General features: G+C 36.7%; 1 pseudogene; it reads left to right on the forward strand.

Moving 5' to 3' along the window:
• The first annotated feature begins 4,109 nt into the window (after positions 1 to 4,109).
• Positions 4,110 to 6,323, forward strand: LOC118660590 (annotated as a pseudogene).
• The last annotated feature ends 21,122 nt before the right edge of the window (positions 6,324 to 27,445 follow it).

A 27,445-nucleotide genomic window follows, 5' to 3' on the forward strand; every position in this document is an offset into this window, starting at 1 on the left:
TGAGGACCCACTAAAAGTAACATTCAAATAGGGGAACATATAAAGTTACATCTTCACCAGGTAAAGCAATGCAGAAGGCCGAGATAACCTTGTCCATTGCAGAATAAGATGGAGAGGAACTATTGTTTGATTTTGGAATATCTATAGTTGGATTATAGATGCTTATCTAATGAACCAAGAATGCACTCTCTATTATTCCAGGGCCATCGAAAGTATTATAATGGAAATAACTACTTGTCAGCATAGTGCTATTGTAGGCCTGTACAACATAGTGTAAAGAAAAAGCACTGAGATAGAGTGGAAGAAACAAGTTTACTATCAACCTATCATTATGCAGGCTGTATGACCTGGAAAAATCACTTAATCTGTATGAACTATAATTATATCATAAAATGAAGCCAGGGAGAAAACTGGGTAAATTTGGGGTTCTAAAGCTCAAAATACTTATCAACTTCTCCTTTTCCTCAAGTTGGCACTCTATTTTATACTTTCTTTTTTTCCACCAGTTTACCTGAGACTTTTTACATATAATGGGGAGGGGGAAAATATACACAAAATTTCTAGCAATATGTTAAATACTATGATAGAGGTTTAGAGAGGATGCTACTATCATCAAGAGTCTTCATAGTATGCATCATATTTTCTAAATTATTGTAATTAAAATAGTGATATGAGTGTGGATATTTAATAGCAGGAAGAGTTCAGGCAAATAGCAATGAGAATGGACCTGAAAACAACGACAAAGGACATCCTGGGGTAAACCTGACACATGTCAACCCTGAATGTGAGCCATGAGCTACCATCATATCTTTTTGCCATAATGATTAAGACCCTCCAGTACTGGTGAGCCCAGTAACTACTCTGTATAATGTAACCAAAGGCAGTGCTAAGTACAAAGAAGGTGATAGCAAACACCCATCAACCGTGCAAAATAACTATTGACTGTACCGAATAGTGGTATCTTCAATTTTGTTTTAACTGAGAATTCCATTGTGTTTAAATTCCTGTAACTCATTACTCAGGTGAAAAAAGCATAACTTATGACAAAACGAAGTGGCTCACCATTTCACCTCTTTTTCATTAGTTATTAGTTGCCCAGAGATAATGTTATTAATCATAATAATTATAAAAATTGAATTATACTTTATCCATACATAACTCTCAATGAGTAGATCTTACTGTTTACAATCTGACTTAAACATTATTGAATAAAATATCAAATAATTTCAGCTACAAGTCAATCATCTGAAATACAAGCACTTTCAATATCCTATCATTGATACCTCATTGAGTTTCTCTTGCATCATCTCTCCCCTAGAAGCTTTGCTAGTTTGTTTGCTTATTGGTTTTGCCTGATAACATAGAGAGTGGGTTTAAATAAATAGAGTTTGGGATTATCATATGACTCTACCCTTATCAACTGAGCATGTTGCTTGATCAATATGTGCTTCAGTTTCTCCATCGACAAAGAGGGAACAGTGGCCTCAAAAATTAGAAATGTTTTGCCACTCACATGTGGAATCTAATGAACAAAATAAACTGGTGAACAAAATAGATCCAGAGCCATAGAAGCATGGAACAAACCATGGCATCTCAGAGGAAAGGAGGGGCGGGTAGAGTGGGTGAGAAGAGATCAGTCAAAGAACTTGTATGCAAATACTCATAACCCTTGAACACAGACAATAGGGTGGTGAAGGCCTGGGGCAGGGAGTGGAAGCAGGTTAGAAGAGGTCAATGGGGGAAAAAACGGGGACATATGCAATACTTTTAACAATAAGGATTTTTTTAAAAAAGATGAGGCTTTCAATGTGCGCATGGTTCATAGTAAGCGTCAAGTAGATAGATGCTCAGAACTATAATTAAGGTTTTTCTGAAAGACATTTGTATAGGGATTTTTAAAATGGGGCTTACCGAAATTGTTTGCATATGTTAACATTTAGTGTTTCTTAGATTTAATTTATTTCTGCAACATAAACAATTGTTACAACAAAGAAAAAAATCCTTAGGAGCCTACCTCTTGGCTTGTTGTGGACATACACACAGAAATCACTCCTCTGCCTCAGGAGAGCTGGCGGAGATTAATGAGCCGTTTCTTTGGGTTCAGGTTTTCCACATGCACAGAGCCCACTATGGTGATGTAATTAATTTCACAACACCAGGGCTTTGTCATCCCACATTCCCGGGCCACGCAACTATGATAAGTATGCTTTAATTAAACCTCAAAACGTGCCACTGTTGTTACCGGGTGCAGCTGGATCACAAACAAACCTCTGTGGACCACAATCATTTTAATATGCAGCTGGGGAAGCTGAATAATAGAGCATTTACAGGAAAGCCGCCTGAGTTGGTGTGCTCAGTTCTTAAAAACTTTTAATAAATAGGTATATATAAAGAAACAAAAACAATGCAGGGTGTTAATGAGCTTGTGTTTCTGGTTATAACTTGCAGAGGGCAGTGAGGTCTGCCCCCAGGGTTAAGGAGTGGGAGGGCCTTCCTTAGTGATTCTCCTGGGCTCCCAGCTTTAGGCCTGGCAAGCTCTGAATATGGGCGTTGCTTTCCTCTGAATATGGCTGAGAATGATCTTTCTCTTGGGACTTGAGGACAAAAAAGCAGACTAAATAGAATTGCTGGGGTCCAACCCCAGCAGGTCCAGGGATCCCCAAAGGTGTGGACGGAGTCGGCGAAGAAGGAATGACACAGAGACAGCATTCAGTTGATCAACAGCCTAGCCAGGATCTCTAGCCAAGTTCTGTTCAGGATCGTCAGCGAAGTTCTGGTTAGGATCTCCAGCCAGGATCTGTGTCCATGTTCTCTTGCTAGGTTCTCCAGGTTCTCCAGCCAGGTTCTCCAGCCAGGTTCTCCAGCCAGGTTCAGTCACCAGGTTCTAGTCAGGTTCTCTTGCCAATTTCTGTAGTCAGGTTCAGTCCAGGATCTTTTGCCATGTTCTCTCGCTAGGTTCTGTCTCTAGGTTCTGTTGCCAGTTTCTGTCCAGGATCTTTGGCCATGTTCTCTCCAGCGAAGTTCTTCTGTCTCTAGGTTCTGTGTAGGTTCTGTCTTCTAAGTTCTGTCTTGTTACATCTGTATTTATACCAGTTGATTCCAATCCTATCAATCTCTATTCCAAAGGTTAGGGCGTTTCTTATCTCCATTCCAGGGAGTAAAGATTATGTAGCTTAAGCATGATTGTTCGTAGTTAAAGTGATTAATTACCCGCCTGGCACTTAGTTAAGAGGTTTTATTCCCTCCCTAACTTCAGGGGAAAATCCCTACCTGGGGAAACAACCTTTCTCAGAGACCTTGGTTAAAACACATAGTGCCAAGAAGGTGAGCAAACATATTAAGAAAAGTATGCCATATATGCCAGGTCCCTTGAAACAGCAAGCATGGACCGGCTCCCGGCATAGAATTGCTTTGATTTGATGTGCATGATTCCAGCTCTATAAACATAGGAAGTGTGTATAGTCTGCATCTGGCTGAAACTGTTTCAGTGGTTGTTTTAATCGTGGTTCAGTAACAAAACGAATAGGTATAGTTATTCCAGGGTTCACAGTAATGAATGTAGTTGTCTTGTCCTTTATTCAGCATTCAGTTCAAATCTCTACTGGTGACTTGATAAAAAATTAGGTTGAAATAATGTAAGTTGGTGCAATGGGTAGGACTCCCATCCTCAGCATTTATGTCTTACACATTCTTAGATAAACTACCAACTACCCCTTGTCCTCAGTTTCTCTTATTTAATAGGAGTAACTGTCATATTTATCTCATAGACTTGTTCTGAAGATGAAAATAAATAATAAAACGTTCTTAGTAATGTGGGAAGCATGGAACAAGCCTTCTGCTAGTGGTAGTGATGAGCATTAAAAGGTAACTAATTCTGAGAGTGGTGACTGGGCATAAACCTATGATGAACTACATAAACCTTTTTTGTAACAACCCAATATATTATGAAAATTGTAAAATCTGTTCAAAGATCATGTCTATATCCCTGACACTCTGGAGAAAGATAAGATGAAGGGTAGCTTTTTCTCTATCATCACACACCTGTTTCCTTGCCTCAAAGCAGTATTGCTAGTTGGAGGCAGTGAATTCTAGGCTCCGTTAGGGGGAGGATGCTGGAAAGGAAAAGCGACAGATATGCAGCCACTGGCTTTCAGGTAGGAGGAACGCAGTGTTGTTAATAGCAGAAACATGGGAGGATGTGTTTCGGTTGCTTCTGAAAGCCCCGGGGAAAATATTAGACTTCTGCAGGCCTGTGAAGAGTAGGGCTCCGTGGTCCCTCTGTGAGAGCTGAAAACTAGGAACAGTGTCTTCTATGTCAGACAAAAACACTTCTGGCCACACTGGCTATGTGCACAGAAGAACCGTTTTCTGCAAGGGCTGTGAAGGTTGGACATGGAGCATAACAGAGGTGACTGAAGTGAAGACAAGTTTGTCTTTTTAAACTTTCTGGATTTCATATTACCATAACTGTAGAGGAACCCTTAAAATAACTTAGAGGAAGCCTGGGACAATCAAAGCAAGAAAAAGAATTGGAGACAACTCTGCTCACAAAATAAATTAGACTCAGGATTTTTTTTTCTGCAACAAATATTCAGGATCCTAGAAGAGAAACACAAAAGCTTAGGGCAGGGAATGATAACAATAATGGTAGCTGCTTCCTACTATTTGAGTTCCTAATTTCCCTGAATTTTTTGGATCAAGGATGAGCTCAGTAGAATGAACAAGAATTAGTCTTTATTTAGTTGATATTAAACCAAAGATAGTTATACTCCAAATTATTTAATGACAACTAAATACTTCTCCAGATTAAAAAAAAAAACAAAACCATTTACTCCTGGGCTTAATATTCTGGGTTTCATTAAATTATTTTTGAATGAAGGAAACTTTCCAAGTGAACCTTCTCTTGTATAAAAGAAGTGAAAATTATTTTCCATGTAGACAGTTCTTAGATATTCTCGAGAGACTCTCATTCCTACAGGCCTAAGAGCTTCCATGTGGAAATTGTTGTGTTGGTGGAAATCTGGCTCAAAATAAAGACTCGGTCAGTTGCGCACATGCCTTCCCCATGGTTAAGAAAGGGAATTGTGATATAGACACTGGAACAGAGGTCACTTTTTAATTCAGCTTCCATTGTTCACCAACAAGAGTAATACATTGAGATTTCAAATTCTGTTGTGTTCTGTATAGCTGTAGAAGCCTAGAACACATGAGAAATGTACTTCAATGTATATATATCTGGCTTCTGTTCTCCCAACTTACTAATACCAGGCTATCGTTTTTTTTTAAAATTTCAGTTAATTGAGGAAAATAATAAATAAGATTTGAGAATAGCATGAAAAACTCAAAACACCAAAAGTACAAAGTAGAAATGTTATCAAATGCAATAAAATATGTTATTACAATCTCAGTGCTTAGATTTATCTGCAGCTTAAACATAGCTGAGACATGACTTCAATTATTAGTAAAAATTTAGAAAGGTAAAATTAAGAAAGGAGAGGCAAAAGAATATGCTGGAGAGTAAGGTTAAGAGACATAGAAGTCTTTTTGGTGGCGCCTCGGCGGCTGTCGGCTGCACCAGGATGAAGCTCAGCATCTCTTTCCAGCCACTGGCTGCCAGAAACTCATGGAAGTGGATGATGAATGCAAACTGTGTATATTTTATGAGAGGTGTATGGCCACAGACATTGCTGCTGATGCTCTGGGTGAAGACTAGAAGAGTTGTTATGTGGTTCGAATCAGTGGCGGGAACGGCAAACAAGGCCTCCCCATGAAGCAAGGTGTCCTGACCCATGGCCAAGTCCGCCTGCTGCTGAGTAAGGGGCACGCCTGTTCCAGACCAAGGAGAACTGGAGAGAGAAAACGCAAATCTGTTCAGGGTTGCATTGCGGATGCCAATCTCAGTGTTCTCAACTTGGTCATTGTATAAAATAGGGGGAGAAAGATACTCCTGGTCTCACTGATACCACTGTGCCTCATGGCCTGGGGCCCAAGAGAGCCAGCGGAATCCGCAAACTTCAATCTCTCTAAAGAAGATGATGTCCGCCAATATGTTGTGAGAAAGCCTCTAAAGAGAGAAGGTAGGAAACCTAGGACTAAAGTACCCAAGATTCAGCGTCTTGTTATCCACGTGTCCTGCAACACAGACGCAGGCGTATTGCTCTGAACAACGTACTAAAAAAATAAAGATGAGGCCGCAGAATATGCTAAACTTTTGGCTGAGAATGAAGGAGGCCAAAGAAAAATGCTAGGAACAGATTGCCAAGAGACATAGACTATCCTCTCTAAAAGCTTCTATGTCTAAGTCTGAGTCCAGTCAAAAATGAAATTTTGTAACTAACAATAAAAAAGAGCAAATAAAAAAAACAAGAGAGACATAGAAGACAGAACAAAGTGTAACATACATACAGGTGGGCTCCCAGATCAAAGCATGCAAGTAGTAGACATTCAAAATTTAGGTTATTTGTCTTTCTCTGTCTGACATTTCACTTAGCATAGTACCCTATTGTCACAAATGGTAAGACTTGATTCTGTTTCATTGATGAGTAATATTCCATTGCATATATGTACCACCTCCTTTTTATCCATTTGTCTATTGATGTATGCCTAGCTTGCTTCTATATCTTAGATATTGTTAATAATGCTGCAATGAACATAGGGGTGCACATATCTTTTTGAATTAGTGTTTTGGATATGTACCCAGAAGTGGAATTGCTGGGTCATATGGTAGTTATATTTAAAATTTTTGAGGAACCACCATACTGTTTTCCATAGTAGCTACACCAATTTATAATTCCCAGTGTTCCTTTTTCTCCACATCTCTGCCAACACTTGTTGTTTGTTAATTTATTGATGATAGCCATTCTGACAGGTGTGAGGTGATATCTCATTGTGGTCTTAATTTGCATTTCCCTGATGATTAGTGATTTTGAGCATTTTTTCATATGTCTGTCAGCCATCTGTGTTCCCTCTTTGGAGATATGTCTATTCATGTCCCCAGCTCATTTTTTAATCGGATTTTTGTTGTTGTTGTTTTGATTTTCTTATATGTTTTGGATATTAATCCCTTCTCTGATGTATCATTGGCAAATATCTTTTTCATTCAGTAGTTTGTTTGTTTTTTCATTTTGTTGATAGCTATATAAATGTCTCATCACTATTGTTACACCTGACACTAATATAATATTATTTATCAGCTCTAATTGAAAAATAATTTTTAAATTATGTTAAATGAATAAATGAAGTAGAAAAGATATACAGTGAATTTCCAATTAACCAGTCTTTGTTAAATGTTTATTTTAATTTACTAATAAGTGACTCAAAGACATATCATGCAGTATTTTGATCACAAAAAAATCTTGTGATCAAACAAAATGCTACCATACTCAGAATGTTTTAATACTCTGCCTTTATACTTGCTGTAGAACAGTTTATATGACAAGTATACTCTTATGTATTCTCCTATTTTGTGTCGATATCCTGCCTATTAATAGTATCTGTATGGAGTCTAAAATAAAAGTATTGACAATCCATACAGTAGAAGTAAGAAATATCATCCTAATAGGAAAGAGTTTCAGTTTTATTCAGGAGTGTTTTTAAAGTACATCATAGTTATTTAAATGAAGTAAATAAAACCATTGCATTTATTAGAGAAATTTTTATTCTCTGAAAAAGAACATGTCTAGTCCATTTTAAAACCAAATGATACTCATGACTGATGGCTTTGATCCAGAATTTATTTCCTCATGAAACATGTGATTCTTTTTTCTCCACTTCTGGATCAATAGGGCAATATGACGGTTCCAAACAGTACTTAATTTGTAATCAGGACTAATATATTGCAATAAAACCCTATTAAATAATTTCTGTCTTTCCCCCATTTCTGTTCATTTTCTAAAGTATCTATAATAATAAAAGCATAATTAGACTGGACAGCCGAACAACCTTCAAGACATCATTCCAGACATCCTCCTGGACGAAGCTGCTGCAGCGGAGGCTGAGGCAGAGGTGGTTAGGGGCTATCAGGCAGGCAGGCAAGCAATTAGGGGTGATCAGGCAGGCAGGCAGAGTGGTTAAGGGCAATGAGGCAGGCAGGCAAGTGGTTAGGGGTAATGAGGCAAGCAGTTAGGAGCCATCAGTCCCAGATTGTGAGAGAGATGTCCGACTGTCAGTTTAGGCCCAATCCCAGGGATCGGGCCTAAACCAGCAGTTCAACACCCCCTGAGAGGTCCCGGATTGCAAAAGGGTGCAGGCCAGGCTGAGGGATACCCCCCTCCCGTGCACGAATTTCATGCACCAGGCCTCTAGTTATGTATGAAAAAGTGTATGCTCAGCTGGTTACTCAATTTCTCAGGCAGAAAGATAAATTGTTTCTCTCTCTCTCTCTCTCTCTCTCTCTCTCTCTCTCTCTCTCTCTCTCCCTCACTTTTTTATGACTTGACTCTACCTGCCTAAAAATAGATCAGAAAGTATATTAAATTAACTTGTGGTATTTTATTTCTGGCTGCTTCAGGAAATGAATGATCAAGCCTGAAGGAAACTTAGCTTCTTCCTCTTCTTCCCTTAATACCCTTAAGGGAAACCTGCTGCAACACTACTTCAGCTGGCAGGGCTGCAGTCTTCACCACTGACTTTAAACTTCATTTTGAGATGAGCATTCATCACCACTTGAATGTACCTGTCTCCTTTGTCCAATAACACTTCCAATTAAATACCAGTTATTGAAGACTCAACATGTACCAGGCACATTTCCATTGTAATGCTTTATAAAACACTTCAGGAGTCCTTAAAATATTTTACCACAAGAAGAGATGGAGAATCAGAGTATCAAGGAATTTAGAAATAAAATGCAGTTTTAAAAGGGAGCATAGCTTTCAGCGAAATTCTCTCATTTTTACTAAGGAGAAAAATAGTGGAATAAATAACTTAATAAGTGAAACAACATTATTAAAAGACATTAAAGTATATCAGGATTTTCTGTAATCAATCTTGGATATGAAATCCTTCCTGATATTAACCTCTACATCCATTTGGGTTCTTTCTGTTTTTGATACATATTTTTATTGTTTTTTACATTCACTTATTCTTCCAACCAACATTTCTAAGGACCTCTTCTGTACCAGTATTGTTCTAGGCTTTGGGGCTACAATGCTGAGAAAAAGTAAATATTCCTTATCATCTGGAGTTTATATTCTGGTAAGGAAGACAGATAGTAACAAAATATATTAATTAATTGTATAGAAGAAGAGGCAGTTGGCCATGAGCTCTATCAGCATGAACTTCAGCCCCTCACTTACATACACCCATTCCAAGAAATGGGAGTGGCACCAGTAGTAATTTACTCAGTCATATCTTCTTGTAATATTTTCCAATTAAGCCATTCTCATGGCAATAGATTAAGATTGTTACATCTTTCTGCTTCAACTTTCCTTACCTATAACATTTTTTATTGTCTTGGCTAGAGTTTGAGTCTACAGGCATGCTTTGCTTCCAACAAAGGGGAGTTGAGTAAAGGATAATTTACAAATACAAATTTCTATTCATCATACAAATTATTTTAGATAGTAAGGTATAAGTGTATTTAAAGATACAGTGCATCTCTCTCTCTGGATCTGTTTTTGTTCATCAGTTTATGTTGTTTATTATATTCCACAAATGAGTGAGGTCATGTGATATTTATCTTTCTCTGACTGGCTTATCATAATGCTCTACAGTTCCATCCATGCTTGAGAGAGACCACACTGAAGAGTTCTCAATGCAATTTAACATCATAAATACAATCAGGTTTTGTTTTGGGTCAAAAACAGTTTCTCCTTGCAAGATTGTCTTACCATGTACTTTCTTGCTATCTGCTGATATTACAATTTTAAAACTAATACTAGAGGCCTGGTGCACAAATTTGTGCACAGGTGGGGTCCCTTGGCCTGACCAGCGATCGAGGCCTATAGGGGCGGGCAACCAGATGTGGGGAGAGACTGTGGGAGGTTGGCCAGCTAGGGTGAGGAGCTGTGGGAGTGCAGTGACCACCAGGGGGCAGCTCCTGAGTTGAGCATCTGCCCCCTGGTTGTCAGTGCACATCATAGCAACTGGTCAACTGGTTGTTCCAGTCATTCAGTCGTAATGGTCACTTAGGCTTTTGTATATATAGATGTCTACATATATGGCTTATATTTATTTTAAGCCAACTTTTATTTTTACTAGAAAATTGAATTTATGATATCAACATCCAAGTTAGAGACACAGGGAAAATCATAGTAATATGCAAATTTTTAAAACATTACATAAAATATTTTAGCTTATCAAAAGCATGGGAGTCTGGAAATTATACTAGTAGTCTTAATTTTGACCTTTAAAGCACTATCTATGACTCAAGTACAAATGAGAATAAGGTGGTCCCATTAGTAAATTGGAAAGGCAAAATTTAAGAGATGCTTAAATAAGCTGCAAAAAACAACAACAACCCCAAAACGTGTATTCTTAGGATGACCTTGGTCAGAAGAAAAAAGAAAATAGTTTCATATACCAAGAAAGGATAGATGTAACTCCAAGTCATTGACTTATGTTGTTTTTTGTTGTTGTTGTTGTTTTTTGTGTTGTTGTTTTTTTAATCCTCACCCTAGGATATGCTTAGAGAAAAAGAATGAAACATGGATGTGATAGAGAAGCCTTCCATAGGCACCCCCTTTGGTGCACAGGACAACACTCAACCGAGTCACTCTGGCAGGGCTTGACTTAGGGTGTTTCTGTTCTAGCTTATTCATGAGTTGAGATATGTTGCATATACATATTTGCTGTTTTCTTTTTTGCTTGTGTGTGTGTGTGTTTTTCATCATAGCTGGTTTCACATTTACCTCTTTTCTTATTTTTCTTTTTCTTAGACAAGTTTCTCTAAACACTTTTCTCGCCAAATAACAATTGCCAGGATTAGAGAATTAAAACTCAAACTTTTATTTTTGTCCTGAGGTTGAAGGAATTGGATCTATATCAAATAGGTCCTTAATTCAAATTTGTGAACCAAAATACAAACATCCAATGCAGGCTATAAAAGAATCCAAATTAAGTGTTCTTAGGAGCAAAGAAGCCGACAATAACCAAATCCATCCATTAATGACAAGAAATTGTTTCATAGCCTCTAGGATTTATTGAATAATTTCCAGTCTCATTTGAATTTTAAAATATCCAAAAAAAGTTTGGTCATAATAGTTTAGCAACTACAGTATGCTGAGTAGTACAAGTTAAAGTTTTATAAATATCACATTACATATTTTAATAGCTTAAAATACTGCAAATTATTTGTTACACCTCTATTTTACAAGTGAGAAAAGTAAACATATAAATAGCAAGTGTTTTGTTCAGGTTCACATATGAGTAGGTGACAGAATGCAAACCCACAGCTGTTTGATTTCACAGTCATAAACTTCTCACTGGGCCAGGTTACCATAAAACTTTTACAAAACACTATGGGAACACTTTTTGGTTTTGATTTTTGAAACATCTATATTAAGAACTTGATTTTGGTTTTTGGCAAGATTTTGAGATTAAGATGCAAATACAGTCAAGATGATTTATGGGGTGTGTGGTATTTTTTTTCTTTCCCCAAAAAACCTGGATGATATTGATTCTCTATTTTAAGGGAAATTTCAAACACAGAGTAGTTTATACTTCTAGAAACAAACTCTGTTGTAGTTGCTCTAATTATCAGCTGAAATTATAGCTTTTGAAGACACAGAATCTGTTAGTCCTCTTCTCCCTGGATGTTCTTACCAATAACCCAGTCTGCATCCACCACCGCACAGCCATATGTTGTTGCTTAGTCTTTTATTGAGCTCTTGATTGAGAAGCCTCACGGGACTGTGAACAGCAAAGGAAAGAGAAAATAATTAGTAGTAATAATACTAAGATTGGACTAGAAAGGTTGAATCAGCAGATATCAGAGCCGTACTTCACATTCTCCTACGCCAGCAGCAAGGGAACTAATTACATGGCAGACATTGTGGACTTCAGGTACATTTTTCATTTCACCTCTGTTGAAGTTAAGTCTTCTAAAGAATTTACTATATAAAACGATGTTTTTGCTGCCAAGATGCTCTAATATATATGCCAAAAATGTAATAATAGACTTTCCATGTAATAAAAATTCCCAAAGCTATTAAATTACTTCTTTCTTTTCCACTAAAAAGGGACTCATTCTCAATCTATGCATTACAACATCTTTGTTCATTGCAATGCTGTAGGGTGTACCTTGTCCAGGTAGTTGTACATTTCAATGAGACTTATTTTCTGAACTTTGAAGTGTAGAAAAGTATCAAGTTCATATTGTATAATGCACTATTTGCATTTTTAAAATATTTAAAATGAAAAGCTTTTCCAAAATATATAAAATGATAGTATCGATGACTATCACTTTCTCATTTTTAAGTGATATGCTAATTCAATGCAAATTCAATATTTATATACTTATTTACTTTTTTTCCATTTTAAAGAATATTTTTGAAATCTTACTCAACCTAAGATGTTCATTGGCTACACATTATATACAGGAATCTAAAATAGCCAGTAAATGGGGTTATATAGAGTTGCTTTTTTGGGAATGGTATTATTAATCTTCACCCAAATATATATATTTTCCATTTATTTTCTTTCTTTCTTTCTTTCTTTCTTTCTTTCTTTCTTTCTTTCTCTCTTTCTCTCTCTCTCTCTCTCTCTCTCTCTCTCTCTCTCTCTCTCTTTCTTTCTTTCTTCTTTCTTCTTTCGAGTGGAAGGGAAGGAGGAAGGAAGAGAGAGAGAGAGAAACATCAGAAACATCTATGCAAGACACATCGATTGGTTGCCTCCCGCCCTTGGCCAGGCCGGGGTGGGCTCAAACCCGCAACCCAGATATGTAGGTGCCCTTGACCAAGAATTGAACCCCAGAATACTTCCATGCGCAAACTGACACTCTAACCATTGAGTAATAATTATATAAAAGTCAGGTGTGGTTTCTGCCTTTATCGAAATTACATTCTAGATGTTATTATCACCAGAATAAAACTTATACATTTCAAATAAATATCTAGAACTTATTAATTTATTGTGGAAGAGACCAGCTAGTGGTTCACTAAACCCTTCTTGTGTTTACCTTGCACAATCACCAGATCAATACTTCTCAGCCTCCTTTGTCTATAAATATAGTCCTGTGGCTGAGTGGCCATATTACTGAGTTCTGGCCAAAGTAATGTGAATAGAAGTGGTGTGTGCCACATCTAATACTTCCCATGTATGTTACCTCCCACGTATGGTTTCCTCTCACTTGCCCTTTTACTAAAGAAACCATACCTATGAAATGGTAGAGCTTTAATAGGAAAACCTGAATCTCTGCTCATAAAAGAGCAATCTGCTGACCAGAAACATACTTTTGATCTTTATGTGAGTAAAAGATTAGACTTCTACTGACTTAAGGCAGAAATTACAGAGCTTATGTCTTACTGCTCTGATGTTACTTTGAAATAATACAGATACAGGTGAGATGAGGTTATAAAAATCACTTCAAAAATATGTGGTATTGACTTCATAATAGATAAGACAGCCAGGAAATATATTAAAAGCCAAAGAGATAGAAAACCATCATCTTCAGTGATGCAACATTTATTAAACTATTACCTGGCATGACAGTAAAAGACACCATCTAAGAGGCTTTAGATGTTAAAAAGAAGATAAAAAGGTATTATTTTTAAAATCTTATGCCAGTAAATTTGAAATCTTTAAATAAAATGGATAAGCTCTGTTTACCAAATCTGGCATAAATAGTACATTCAATTTTAACATGCATAGAGATAATGGAGCAGTTTGATCTTTAATTAAAAACATCACAAGAAGAAAAATCCAAGCCAAAACGACTTTATGAATAAATTCTACCAAGCATCCAAAGAGAAAAAAAAATCTAATATTACATACATATTTCAGAGAAAAAAAAAAAAATATATATATATATATACTGCATCTCATTTCAGGAGACTACTATAATCATATCTTTGGTGGGGGAGGAGTGAATCTAGCAAGAAAAAAAATAAATTATTAAGAAAAATAGACTTAAAAAGCCTTTAAAAATTAGCAAATCAAATACAGAATTACATTAAGACAATGAGAGAAGGCACCTTAGAGTTAGCAGGGTAGTTATAAAGCAGAAGGTGTACATGCTGGTAGAGAGGGTCAAAAAAAGCCAAAAGATAACATGCACGTTTGGTTTCCATTCTAAACACCCAAGCAATTTGCATATTAACAAAATAAAGGGAACACATAAGTGATCAAATCTATATCCTAACAATGATCTTTAAATTGTTCACACTCTATTAACATTTTTGAATGAATGAATGATTGAAAAAATGAACAAAACGTTGACAGTTTGATGTCTTATTCTGTTTGGGCTACTATAACAAAATTCCATACACTGTGTGGCTTATAAACAACAGGCATTTCGTCCTCATGACTGAGGAAGCTGGGAAATCTAAGATTCAGCTGATTCAGTGACTGGTGAGCACCCACTTCATGGTTCACAAGCTGCCATCTTCTGTTTGTATAGGCAGGAGGGGCAGGGACATTCTGGAGTCTCTTTAGAAGGGCACTGATCTCATCATGAGGTTTCCATCCTCATGACCCAGTTACCTCCCAAAGACCCCACCTCCAAATACCATCACATTAGGAATTTGAAACATATTAATTTTGGGGGAACACAAACGTACAGGTCAAACATGCAGTGATCGGTAATCAGGAAAGAAACAAGCCTAGACTGAAACATCTTAGGCTTATAAATCCATTTAAAGTGATGCTAAAATCTATGATTCTATTGTTCAGAAAGTGGAATTACAGTTACAGGAATCCTCCTATTTGCAACGACCTGAGGGTTTTCAGTGCATTTTGCCCTGTGACAAACATGTGTATTTAATGAGTAAGGTACAATAGAATTAACTTTTATCTTCTCAACCACATGTCCTGGAATGCATAGTGTATGCCAATGGTCGGCAAACTCATTAGTCAACAGAGCCAAATATCAACAGTACAATGATTGAAATTTCTTTTGAGAGCCAAATTTTTTAAACTTAAACTATATAGGTAGGTACATCGTTATTAACTTAATTAGGGTACTCCTAAGCTGGCCTTTGCTAAAAACGCCCTCAATCTGATTGAGGTACATTCTCTGATGTCGACCCCTTCCAACTCTCCCATCCACACTCGTCTTGTGTACTTGTTTCGTCTATCTCCTTTCGTTCATCCTCTCTATATGTCCAAACCATCTCAACATACCTTTCTCAATCCTCGACACTACATCTTCTTTCACTCCACAACGTTCCCTAAAATTAACTTAATAAACTTTACTTAAAGTTTTAAGTCAACTTTGCACTGTACATGCGCGCCCGCACGTGGTATTTTGTGGAAGAGCCACACTCAAGGGGCCAAAGAGCCGCATGTGGCTCACAAGCCGCGGTTTGCCGACCACTGGTGTATGCAAATAAGACTCAACATTCTCATCCAAAATCTTCCTCGGCAACTATGATTTTACTGCTTACTAAACTTGCTTCTGCTGCTTGTAGAGTAAGAACATACACATTAGTGACCCTGTCCAAGTAATAAAAATGACAGATAAAAAGATATAAATATGAGCTACAGGACCAATGCAGAACAAAATGCTTGCAAGAGGTGCCTAAGTAATAACATTTCATTTTGATAATTTTCACTTAGAGCTGAGGACAAGGGCCTTTGTTCATTCCAGGAAATAAAGTTAGTAAGAGGAGTTCAATTAAATGCTTCTTTTCAGAAACAAGGGTCAATAACTCCTAATCTCCATTGGCTAGTTTTCTAGCCTGATATGGAACTGGGATTTTCTGGCAAGAGGATTGTTCTTATATTGAATTCTGTGACACTTTCTTTTTATGATACTATATATAGATATTTCTGAAATCTTTCTCCCATAAAAGTAACTCTATTTTAAAAGGAAAATAGCAATATTCAGGAGGAATATTTTATTTGAAGAAGGCATTGGAAGTTTTTAAAAGAAAAAATCTCTGTAAATACACATTCTTTGAAAGCATTTACACAATAAAATATAAATTAATTTGTATTGTCCTTGGAGATTTGGGGTTGTGGTCTGTATTAGAGGAGGATAAAAGAAAATACGTCAATTTGGCATAAAGATAACAATAAGAACCAAATTTAGATTCTAGTACTGTGTTGCTATTAATTCATTATCCTGGATGCAGAGAAAAAATACCGACCCAAAATGGCATCAGTTGTGCTAAAGCCCATGATACCAAACATAGATTTAACACATGAGCTATTGCTGTTTCAACCTTTCCCAGAAATGTAATATTAATCAACCAGTCTGCTGGAATTTTCTGATCAACAACAATGAGGTAATCTGTCATGTTGTCCAGCTCTACCCCTTCTCTATAAAAGAAGAAACAATCCACATGATAAAAACCCACTGTTTCCTCTCCCCATCCTAACCCCCTCCCTCCCATGTCATGGTCTAAAAATATTTTTTTCTTCACTTTTGTTAATAGCTTCCTTGACCCACCCTTCTGCCTATAAAAAACACCCATTTTGTACAACTTCTTAGAGTGCCCTTGCTCTTCTGGTTCTGAATGAAGTGCTTCCCAATTCGTTAATCACTTAATAAAGTTAATTCAATATTAAATTTTCTCAGCTGAATTTTGTTTTTAAACACCCTTAACTAGTACTTTATCTATTATGAGCTTCAAATTAATTACTTCAACTTATTTATCCATCAATGAAAGTATATGTAATCCTGTTAGTAGTCATTCTCCCTTGCTCAAATCCCTCCAGGGGTTTCCCATCACCTCTAGAGTAAATAGCAAAATTTTGAAAAGGAGACATCTCCTACTTCTCTTCTCTTGCTAACTCTGTTCCAGCCTCCTTGTCCTCACTGTTAATCTACATTACCCTTCCCAGTCTCACACACTTCCCATAGCCATTGACTGCACACACTTGCTGCACTGCTTGTTTCTAGAATACTCTTCCCCTCTCCACCCAAAAATGTTTTCCTGGCTTGCTCATTCCCCTTTGTAAGGTCTTTACCCAAATGTCACTTTTTTATGGAGACCTTTACTTATAACCCTATTTTAAATCGAACCCCCTCAACATTTCTTATGCTCTTTCCTGCTACTGTTTTCTCTTTAGCATTTCTCATTATTTAATATGCTGTGTGTTTGGTTTTTTTTGCTTGTTTTCTATCTCCCCCAATAGAACTAAATTCTGTGATGCTAGACTATTTTTTTATGATTTATTGACTGCTGTCTGCCCTAAACCTAGAACAGTTCTTGGCACAAAGTAGACATTCATTAAATATTTGTTGAGCAAATGAAATGAATATTTTGTACTGGGGATACAGCTGTGAACTGTATGGACAAAATCTGTGTCATTTTGGCTTACATTTTAATTAGGGATATAGGGCAAAAACCTTCTATTAAAGTAGATCTTACAGTACTTTATAAATGAATAAATATTAATGAAATAAATCTAAGTAAAACAAGCCTCTGATCAAAAAGTAGATCAAAAAGTATAAGCACAGTTTAACATCAGGTAGGTCTAATTAAACTTATCATAATTCAGCAAGCTATCATGAGAAAAGTCTGTGTGTCTATAAATAGTTTCCCAAATGACATGATAAGGACAGATGATCTAAACATAGTCCATGGTGGAGGGAGTACTGGAAAATGCTCTATGACCATGTTAGGTATAAATCTAATTTCATATTTTGTATAAATAAGTAAAACTGAATCTCAACACACATATAGTGTCCCCAGCATCTATAGCCCTTGAAAATGAATATATAGCAGTAAATTCATAATACCTTAACTTATGCATTGGTATTCATGTGTGCCTAGATTCCAAGATATGGAGATACATCTTTGAGTTGAATCATGGGTGTTAGGAGAGTCTGCTGAGTCAACTGTACTCCCTTTTCCATATATAGCTATATAGATAGAGATAGATAGATAGAGAGATAGAGATAGAGATAGAGATAGAGATAGAGATAGAGATAGAGATAGAGATAGAGATAGAGATAGAGATAGAGATAGAGTTAGAGATAGAGTTAAAGATAGAGAGATAGAGAAATATATTTATTGGTATAAGGTAAAGAGAAAATTATAAACAAACAAATGAATGAATTAGCATAGTAATTATAGAGTATTATATGCTCCATGAAAGAATTAAGGTAATTGAAGAATAAAGGAAAGAGAACAGGTTAGGTATTTACTCTTTTTTAGCTAAAAGTCTTATGCTCTTCACATGGACAGAGAAAAGATGTCCATTTGGCTTTAAGACAAGATTAAGAGTATGAGTCACAGGAGAGAAAGAAGAGAGGTTAAAGAGAATCAGAATTTATAGCGCTCATAGCATTGTTATGAGTCATTGTAACATTTTGTGCAATAGAATTTTTTTTTTTTTCTGTTTTATAAGAATCACTTTGGCTGCTGAGAAACTAGGTCAATACCAAAATATCACTCAGGGAGCTATTAGAATCATCTTGGTAGCAGCTTGGACCAGGATGTGATCAGGGAAGGTCACAAAAAGTGGTTGGATTATGGATTATAATTTGAAGTTAAAGCCAACATAAATTTGAGATAAACTAGATATTCAATGTGCAAGGAAAAAGAAGAGTCAGGGATGACTCTAAGATTTGGGGCCTGAGCAACTAGAAGAAGTAGTTAGTAACTAAGATGAGAAAGACAAAGCAGGAGAGGTTTCCGAACAGATGATCAGAAAGTTAGTTTGGAACACATGAAGTTCAAAATGGCTGTAAGATATCCAAGTGGGGAGGTTGATTAAATAAGATATAACACTCTGGAATTTATAAAGAACGTTCTGAAGTAGAGACCACATTAAAATGTTCTTAATTACATGGGACTGGTTAGGTTACCATCACTGTGATGCTAAATAAAGAAATATACTTGTGAGGATGAAGTCAAGAAAAAGGCCTTTCTTTTTCTTTCACAATTTATGAAAAGCACCTAGTAGTTAAACCCCAAGATTGTTAGCTTCTCTGATTCAAACAGCCCCTCTGTTCAAATTATAAGACAAGATAAACTACTTTCAAGTCTATATTCATACTTACCTGGTGATGTCTCCTAACGGGAACCAAACCGCAACTTACTGGTTCATAGGTCAACTCTCAACCACTAAGCCATGCTGGCTGGGCTGTTGCACCATTTTATGGTGTTTTATTCATTCCACCAATGTGCCATGCCAGTCTCATGGGCTTTTACTTGCTTTGCTCTGAAGAAAAGCAATCTGTTTATTGGTGAACTAAACTATTAATTGCATAAGAAGATCTCTCCTATCTGATATTCTGATAAATTGCTATAAAACAAGAAATAAGAATTTTCATAAAATATTTGTTTTTCGAAGGCATTTAAACTTAGTGTTTTTCCTTAAAAGGCTTTATGAATAATTAAACTCAGACTAACTTGCATGGAAAGCTTTGGCTGAACTCTAACATCATTAAAAGTGTAACACGGTCACAATGAACCCATTAAAGCCATTTAAAAACTATGTAGAAGTCAAATGAACTGTTTACTAAGGATGGTGATTTAGCTTTATATATATTCTGAGTGCTAATGTAAGGGAAAGCCTAATGTGCTCATTAGAAATTTCAAAAGAAAATGCCTTTTAAAAGGGTGAGGAGGATGGAAGATCAACCAAAGAATATATACATACTAGAGGCCCAGTGCATGAAATTAATGCACAGGTAGGGTCCCTTGGCCTGGCCAGCAATCAGGGCCAATTGGAGCCTTCCTTCCCCTAGCTACCACTGCCTGCTGGGGCCTTCCTTTGTTCTGTGCCACTCCCTGGTGGTCAGCACACATCATAGTGAGTGGTCAAACTCCCAAGGGGACAATTTCCATATTAGCCTTTTATTATATAGTATATGCATAATGCATGGACACAGACAATAAGGTGGTAAAGGCCTAGGTAAGGTGGGCATAGGGTGGAGGGAGGCAAAGGGGGTAAAATGAGGGACATCTAAAATACAGTCAACAATAAAAAGGGTACATTTTAGAGTTTCAGCACATTTTTAACATATTATTTGTGGTTTCCTAGTTTAAAAATCCACATTCATTAATTAGGTTAATAATAGCTACTAGTTCATTGCATGCATTTAATGTACATGAAATGTTCAAATTCTTGTATAGTTCTCAGCATTTTACCTAGAATAAAAAAGTCATTTTTGTTATTGTTAATATTTATATTATTATTGTCTATCATTTTTTTGTATTGGGAAATAAAATAAATATATTATTTCCAACTCCTGAAACCAACAGGAACCAAAAATGAGATAGTTTTCAAGCTCAGAGAACAAGCATACTACTAGTTTCCTCTAGACTTTAATTTGTGTTGAAATAGATGTTAAAAATGTATCCATAACTAATGTTTCAATTAAGATTAACTGAAGTAATATAGGCATAAGATCTTCCTAAATATCAAGTTCTTATAAATATGAGATGATTGCTGATGTTACCAGGTTCTTGTACGAGCATTGTAATTAGTATTCAGGCTAGCAAACATCTTTTGCAGCATAATAAAGAGCTTTAAGAATTAGTGTCTTCCCTGAAAAGCATATATTTTCTTTCCTAGGAGTAATTTTCAAACTTTCAAAAGTTACTTGAATTTGTATTATCAATTATTTTTGAGAGATAGATCCATTTAAGAGAGTCCCTTTTGTAAAATTCAATAATCTTATAAAATATTGCTGCCTTGAAGTGGTATAATTTCTAATATTGAATTAATATTTTAATATTATTAAATTTTATATTGCCTACTACCATTGTCTTTTCTAAGTGTAACTTTTTATGGACAAATATCTATACATAGTTAGAAATCAGTTTCAAACTTAGAATTCATGGTGGTGGAATATATTAGAGGAAAAATGTAAGAGTCTACTTGCCAACTCAAAGCAATATGAACATTGGTGCAGTGAATATAAATTAACTCTCCAGGGGAAGTTCTCTGACAGTAGTGCTTATATGACTCATACTATCTCTTGATCCATGAAATGCATTGAACACCATCAATTTGCTCCTTGAGTTGTCCTAAGGGGAAAAGGCTGTCATTCACTCACTGAAGTAAATTAAGGACATGATAAATCATTTTATTGGCTACATTATTAAAATTTCATTATTTATGCAAATAGCATGATTTTATACCACTTTTGCAGTAAAATATTATTAAATACTTACACAGTCAATTCTATTAATGCGCTTAAAACACTAAAGAGACACTATATCTTTGTCATATTTTGCCTTTAAAATTATGATGGGTAACTGAGATTTAAGAATCTAAATAGGTGGGAATGGTCAGCCTTTGCAAGTGAAACAAATCCATTTTATTCTATTCTTTCTTCTACCATATTATTAGTTGTTCATGATTCTGGTATCTCAGATGAAGACTATTAAAAATATAAAGTACCATAGAACTATACTCGGCCCTTTACAAAGTACTTCACATCATTTGAGTGAAGGCTGCGACTTTTCTGGCTGGCCTTTGTCATGAAGTGACTCAGAATGCAAGTCAGAATCCATTCATCAAAGCACTCTAGCAGGCTACATATAGAGAAAAAACTAAACATGAATTTTTAGTAAATTAAATTTGGACTTGTGTGGCAATTGCGGGAGAGGAGTGGAGTGGTTGGAAGTGGAAGAGGGCATAGAGGGGATAAATGGTGACGGAAAAAATAAAATAAAATTAGATAAAATATAAATAAATTTGGAATCGGTCATTTAAAAATACAAATAAAACTTTTATCAGTTTGAAGTCTTAAGGAAAAGTGGTTCATGCTTTATTCCTTAAGATTATTGGTAAGATTAAGGAAATGTAATAATGTATGAAATTATTTAGCTGTGTGGAGAAGGTTTCCCTTAGAGCCATGTTTGCATCCCTATCGTTGCCCTCCTAGAATTTTACTGTAAATGCAAATTTACTTTCTATCTTCTACCATAGATTATGAGCTACTTAATTATATAGGCAGTATATTATTACTCTCTGTGTTTCTACTGCAATGGCATTTAAATGATATAGCCACTCATTCTACCATTAACTCTTTCATTCAACTGTTGACCAATACAGAGGAGAGATTCAGGCTATAGTAAAGAACAGGAGGGGTCTATTTAAACAAAAGGATTGCAACCCCAGAGACACAGATTTCGGTGGAACCTAAAACTGCACTCTGGGCAGCGTTCATAAATGCAGAAACCACAAAGTATAATTCTTTCAGGCAAATGGAGCATCCTGGCTATATTAATGGGGATTGGTTAATTCCAATATGCCAATGAGGGTGGGCAAAACTAGAAGTCCAAATGTATCCATGTAACAATTGTTATTCCAGGATATTTATGACTCTAGGATAATTATGACTCCAGGTTGTTGATGGGGTGGCCTTAGTTCAGTTTAGCAACAAGTTTAGCAACTTAATAACAGCTGTGAGAACTGAAGCACAAGATGTGCATTGGTCTTTAGACTCATAACCAAGTCAAGTGCTAGGATCTCCCTGGCCCCACAAGAAATCCAGTGCCATGGGAATGAAAATCTATTGAATGAAAGGCGTTGAGCAAGGGAAGGGCTGAAGGCAAACAGATTTAAGAAGACAGAGCTAACAATGATGTTTTACAAGAACTGAGGTGGGAGTTTGGAGGTGGTGATCTTAATATTGCACACCTTACCAGAGTTAGAGACTCATTATTTTTACTTAGTTGTGGCAAGTAAAATTGTGATGAAAAAGTCTCAAGATACTATTCTTGCCAAGAATAATTGCTGTTTAGATTAGTTGCTACCTGACTTTTTTTTTCTTTTTCCACCACAAAATTACGAGAGAAGTGGAGACTTTAAATAAGTTCAGGATCATATTATTATACTAGAGCCCCGGTGAACAAAAATTTGTGCACTTGGCGGGGAGGGGGGGTCCCTCAGGTTGGTCCCTCAGGGGTCTCACAGTCTGGGACCCCTCGGGGGATGACCACCTGCTGGCTTAGGCCTGCTCCCCAGGGGATTGGGCCTAAGCTGGCAATCAGACATCCCTCTGGCAGCCCGGGAGCCCTCGGGGGATGCCCACTTGCCAGTGGGGAGCAGGCCTAAGCTGTAGTCGGACATCCTTAGTGCTGCTGAGGATGTGGGAGAGGCTCCCACCACCACCGCTGTACTGGCAGCCATCAGCCTGGCTTGTGGCTAAGCAGAGCTCCCCCTGTGGGAGCACACTGACCACCAGGAGGCAGCTCCTGCATTGAGGTCTGCCCCCTGGTGGTCAGTGTGTGTCATAGTGAACAGTCATTCCCAGTCTTTCTGCTGTTAGGGTCAGTTTGCATATTACCCTTTTTTAATATAGGATAGAGGCCTGGTGCATGGGTGGGGGCCGGCTGGTTTGCCCTGAAGGGTGTCCCGGATCAGGGTAGGGGTCCCCACTGGGTTGCCTGGCCAGCCTGGGTGAGGGGCTGATGGCTTTTTGCAGGCTGGTCAAGCCCCCACAGTGGGGACCCTCACCCCATGGAGGTTTGGCCAGCCTGGGTAAGGGGCTGATGGCTTTTTTTAGGCTGGCCACACCCCCTTTAGGGTGAGGGGTCCCCACTGGAGTACCTGGTCAGTCTGGGTGAGGGGCTGAGGGTTGTTTTCAGGCTGGCCAAGCCCCCCTGGCGACGGAAGCTCCAGCCTCTCCTTTTTTTTTTTTCCTGGGATTTATTTACCTTCTATAATTGAAACTTTGTTGCCTTCAGTGGAGCTCAGAGCCGGCCAGGGTAGGCAGGAAGCTTGGCTTCCTCCTTTACTGGAGCAACCAAGCCTCCTGCTCAGTCCAGCTCCGTGGCTGCCGGCCACCATCTTGGTTAGGTTAATTTGCATATAGTCGTTCTGATTGGCTGGTGGGTGTGGCTTAAGGTGTAGCAAAGGTATGGTCAATTTGCATGCTTGTCTTTTATTAGATTAGATTATTGTAATAGCTAGTATTATTTGTAAATGGGATTACTATCATGTAAATCTCACTCTAACAATGTAAACTATAACCATTTCTTAAATAAACAAGTTAATAAAAATAATTCATTAGTCATGAGAACTTTAAGAAAAAGTTACATAACTAACAATAAAGGTATGTATAAAGTGATGTTCCTGCTATTGGGGATTTAATTAGCACTTATGCTTTAAAATGTAATTTGTGAGTTGTAGTTCATATCAAGTTTAAAAATGAGAAGATATTTTATAAAGACAAATAATTATGCAATTAATTATATACATAAAAAGTCAGAAGAACAAAGTTTTTGTTTTAGTTAATCCTCACTAGAGGATATCTTTCCATTGATTTTTAGGGAGAGTGGAAGAGAGAGGGAAAGACAGAGAAACATATTTATTTTGAAAAGAGTTCTGGAATGATGAATTTCAATAATATCACTCAACATGCATTTTCAAAATACAAATCCAACTGCAAGTAAAAATAATAACTTTTCTTAAAGGCTGGGACTATTTCAATAGATTCAAATTTGTTTGATGAAAATTTAAGCAGGATATTATTTCAATGGAAAACTGATTTTCTAAGAAGCAATAATAAGTGGTCTCATAAAATTATGAACGACTAACATCATTCCTGGTATAACTTTCTGAAATGAGAATATGTTAATTAATTTCATGAAACAGAGATCTTGAATTAGCCTTCTCCAGATCATGGCTATATCTAAGGCCAACCTAATAGTGTAGTCCAGAAAACCAAGTTTTGAATTTGATATTTCTATTGAACATTTATTTTTCATTCCTGTGAATATTTTATTATTATGTTAATTATTGGGAACATAATTTTGATTGGTTTCATATATTATCCTTTTATAATTTTTATCTAAAAGTGGAGAGTAGATGTGCCTTGACAAATGTTTTCCAAATATTCTTTTATACTTGATTAATATATGTCTTTATTTGTAATATTGAAAAACTGAAGGAATTGTGCTGAAATAAACTCCTGCTGTCATGAAGGCCACAGGATAATAAGGTTGTTCTGATGTAGATAATAACATAATCATGGATTTGGTAATCTGTTCTAAATTATCTTAAGGAAATTTTTTTTTAAATATTTAAATTATCTATCAAGCTATATGGCTATCGTTCCGTTTCTATTTCTGCTTTTGTTAGCGAAACTAGTGAAGTTGTATATATGCTAATGTGGGGGAAATAAACTTTCCTTTAACTTAAACGTTCTTCTGGCTAATAATCAAATAGACATGAGACAGATGAAGAAGGGAAAATAACCAATTTTAATTCTCACTTATGTATGGGGACCCCACATACACGAGAGAGTCAGAGACCCCACATGCACCAGAGGTTCAGAGAGGGAAGGGAAATTGGGGTATATAAGACATCCTGAGCTAGCCATGAGGTAATGCACCTTGGGGCCTTACCATTGCAGGATGGTAAGAACAGACATTTAGTAAGTAAAAGTTTGCCCTGCTATATAGGTGTTTCAGAAAGGTTATTGCTGATAACCTCTACGGGCAAGGAACCTAATTCAAGTCCTTTTAGGTAAAGAGAGGGGCAGAAGTTCTTTTGAGCCAGAAGCTAAAATTGCATTTACCTCAAAACAACTTGCATACCATAAAGGCACATCTTGGAGTGAATTATTCTGGACCACCACTAATATTATTTCTATTAAAGAGGGACTTGGAGTTAGAACATCAGAACTTAAATCCCTCCTTCCTCTTTGATAGAGAAGGGATTTTTGGACTATCAATCCAACCACTCTCAGTTTTTTTCTTTTCTTTGTTTGTTTGCTTTTTAATGTAAAATGGGAGATACTGAAGCTTTTATTACATTATGGATGTGACATAAATGAGATGGGCATGTAAAACATTTATACAAGGAATGCCATTTGCCCACCATTCACAACTAGATCTGCCTGATTCTAAATCCCATTTCCTTCCCACTATGCAAGACAACCTTCTGGTAACACATCTCATCAATGAAAGGGTCCTCTAAAAGAAGTTTGATGAAGGTGGTAATATTAAATTTGAAAGTAAAACTTTCATAAGCCACAAAATTGAACAGTTTTGTCTTCTTAGTAATCACATTTTAACCAAAGACTCATAGAGTCTGTTTTCTCTGTGAGCCAGGTGGGTTTGCTGGAGAACAGAAGCGCTGATGAGACAATGTGCTGACCCACTTTGTCTCCTCACAGATGGTCCCAGCTGGAGTGGCGTGCACTCACTGTTCAAATAAGAACATATTTTTTTGACTTTTTATTATATTTCTCCAAGGAAATAAAAATATAAACGTTGTTGTTTTGTTGTCTGCGGGGGGGTGGGGGGGTGGGTGTAGGATCTGTTCTTTAAAAAAGCCAAATCCCATATGAACTTATCCTCAAATTAAAATAGAAGCAATGATTTATAACTGCAAATATGAACCAGGTGCCTGGCATCATTTTTTATTATAACCTCATTGTATTACAGACACCTGGAACATTTTTGTTATTGTTATTGTATAATCCTCACCCAAAGATATCTTCCCGTTGATTTTTAGAGAGAGTGGAAGAGAGAGGGAAATATAGAAAGAAACATCAGTGTGACAGAAACGCATCGATTGGTTGCCTCCTGCATGAGCCCTGATCAGGGCCAGGGCTGGGAGGAGCCTGCAACCAAGGTACCTGCCTTTGACCAGAATAGAACTGGTCTGCAGGCTGATGCTCTATCCACTGAGTCAAATTGGCTAGGGCCACACCAGGAACTTTGAAGTTTATCTTAATTATATAAAACAAGAAAGAAATTCCTTAAATCTATTTGTAGAATACACATTTTCAAGGAATGTCTTACTAGGAGAAAGAGTGACAGAAATGAAAAACAGAGACATAGAGAGAGAAGCACTTTCTCTTACTGATATTGATAATATGCTAAAGAAGAAAACACCCTCGATTTCAGATCCTGGAGGCTATGTTGGCTTCAGAGGCTAAGAAATGATCTAGTGCATACCCACAAGGCTATTTTGAAGGAAGCCCTGGATGATTCTCATTAATATTTCAGTACATGTACTTGAGAACTTGACCAAGTACTCAATAAAAATTAATAGAATTTTACAACTAAATAAAACAATATTTTCCTGTCAGAGATATGAACCATGGTGTGGTCAATTTTCATAGCCTTTCTGTAAGTTCTCAGCACATACTATATATAAGGTAAAGAAAAGAACATGGCCTTGAGGATCTTTGACAAGAAGATTTGAAACTCAGTAACCCACCTGACTTGTTTTAGGCAAGATATATTATTAGCTCTCTCATTTGTCTAGGTATTGAGAGGAAGTAAAGGAGAGAGATGAAGGTATGTAATTTGTAATTACAAAAATTAATCATTTCAGCACAAATTTGACTCTGATATGAAGATGAAGAGACAAAGAAGAAAGTTGTGACAGGAAATATCCTTGGATCCAGGGGAAGGTGCTCTGC

Source organism: Myotis myotis, unplaced genomic scaffold (genome assembly GCF_014108235.1).
Source record: "Myotis myotis isolate mMyoMyo1 unplaced genomic scaffold, mMyoMyo1.p scaffold_m19_p_1, whole genome shotgun sequence".
Taxonomy (NCBI): Eukaryota; Metazoa; Chordata; class Mammalia; order Chiroptera; family Vespertilionidae; genus Myotis; species Myotis myotis.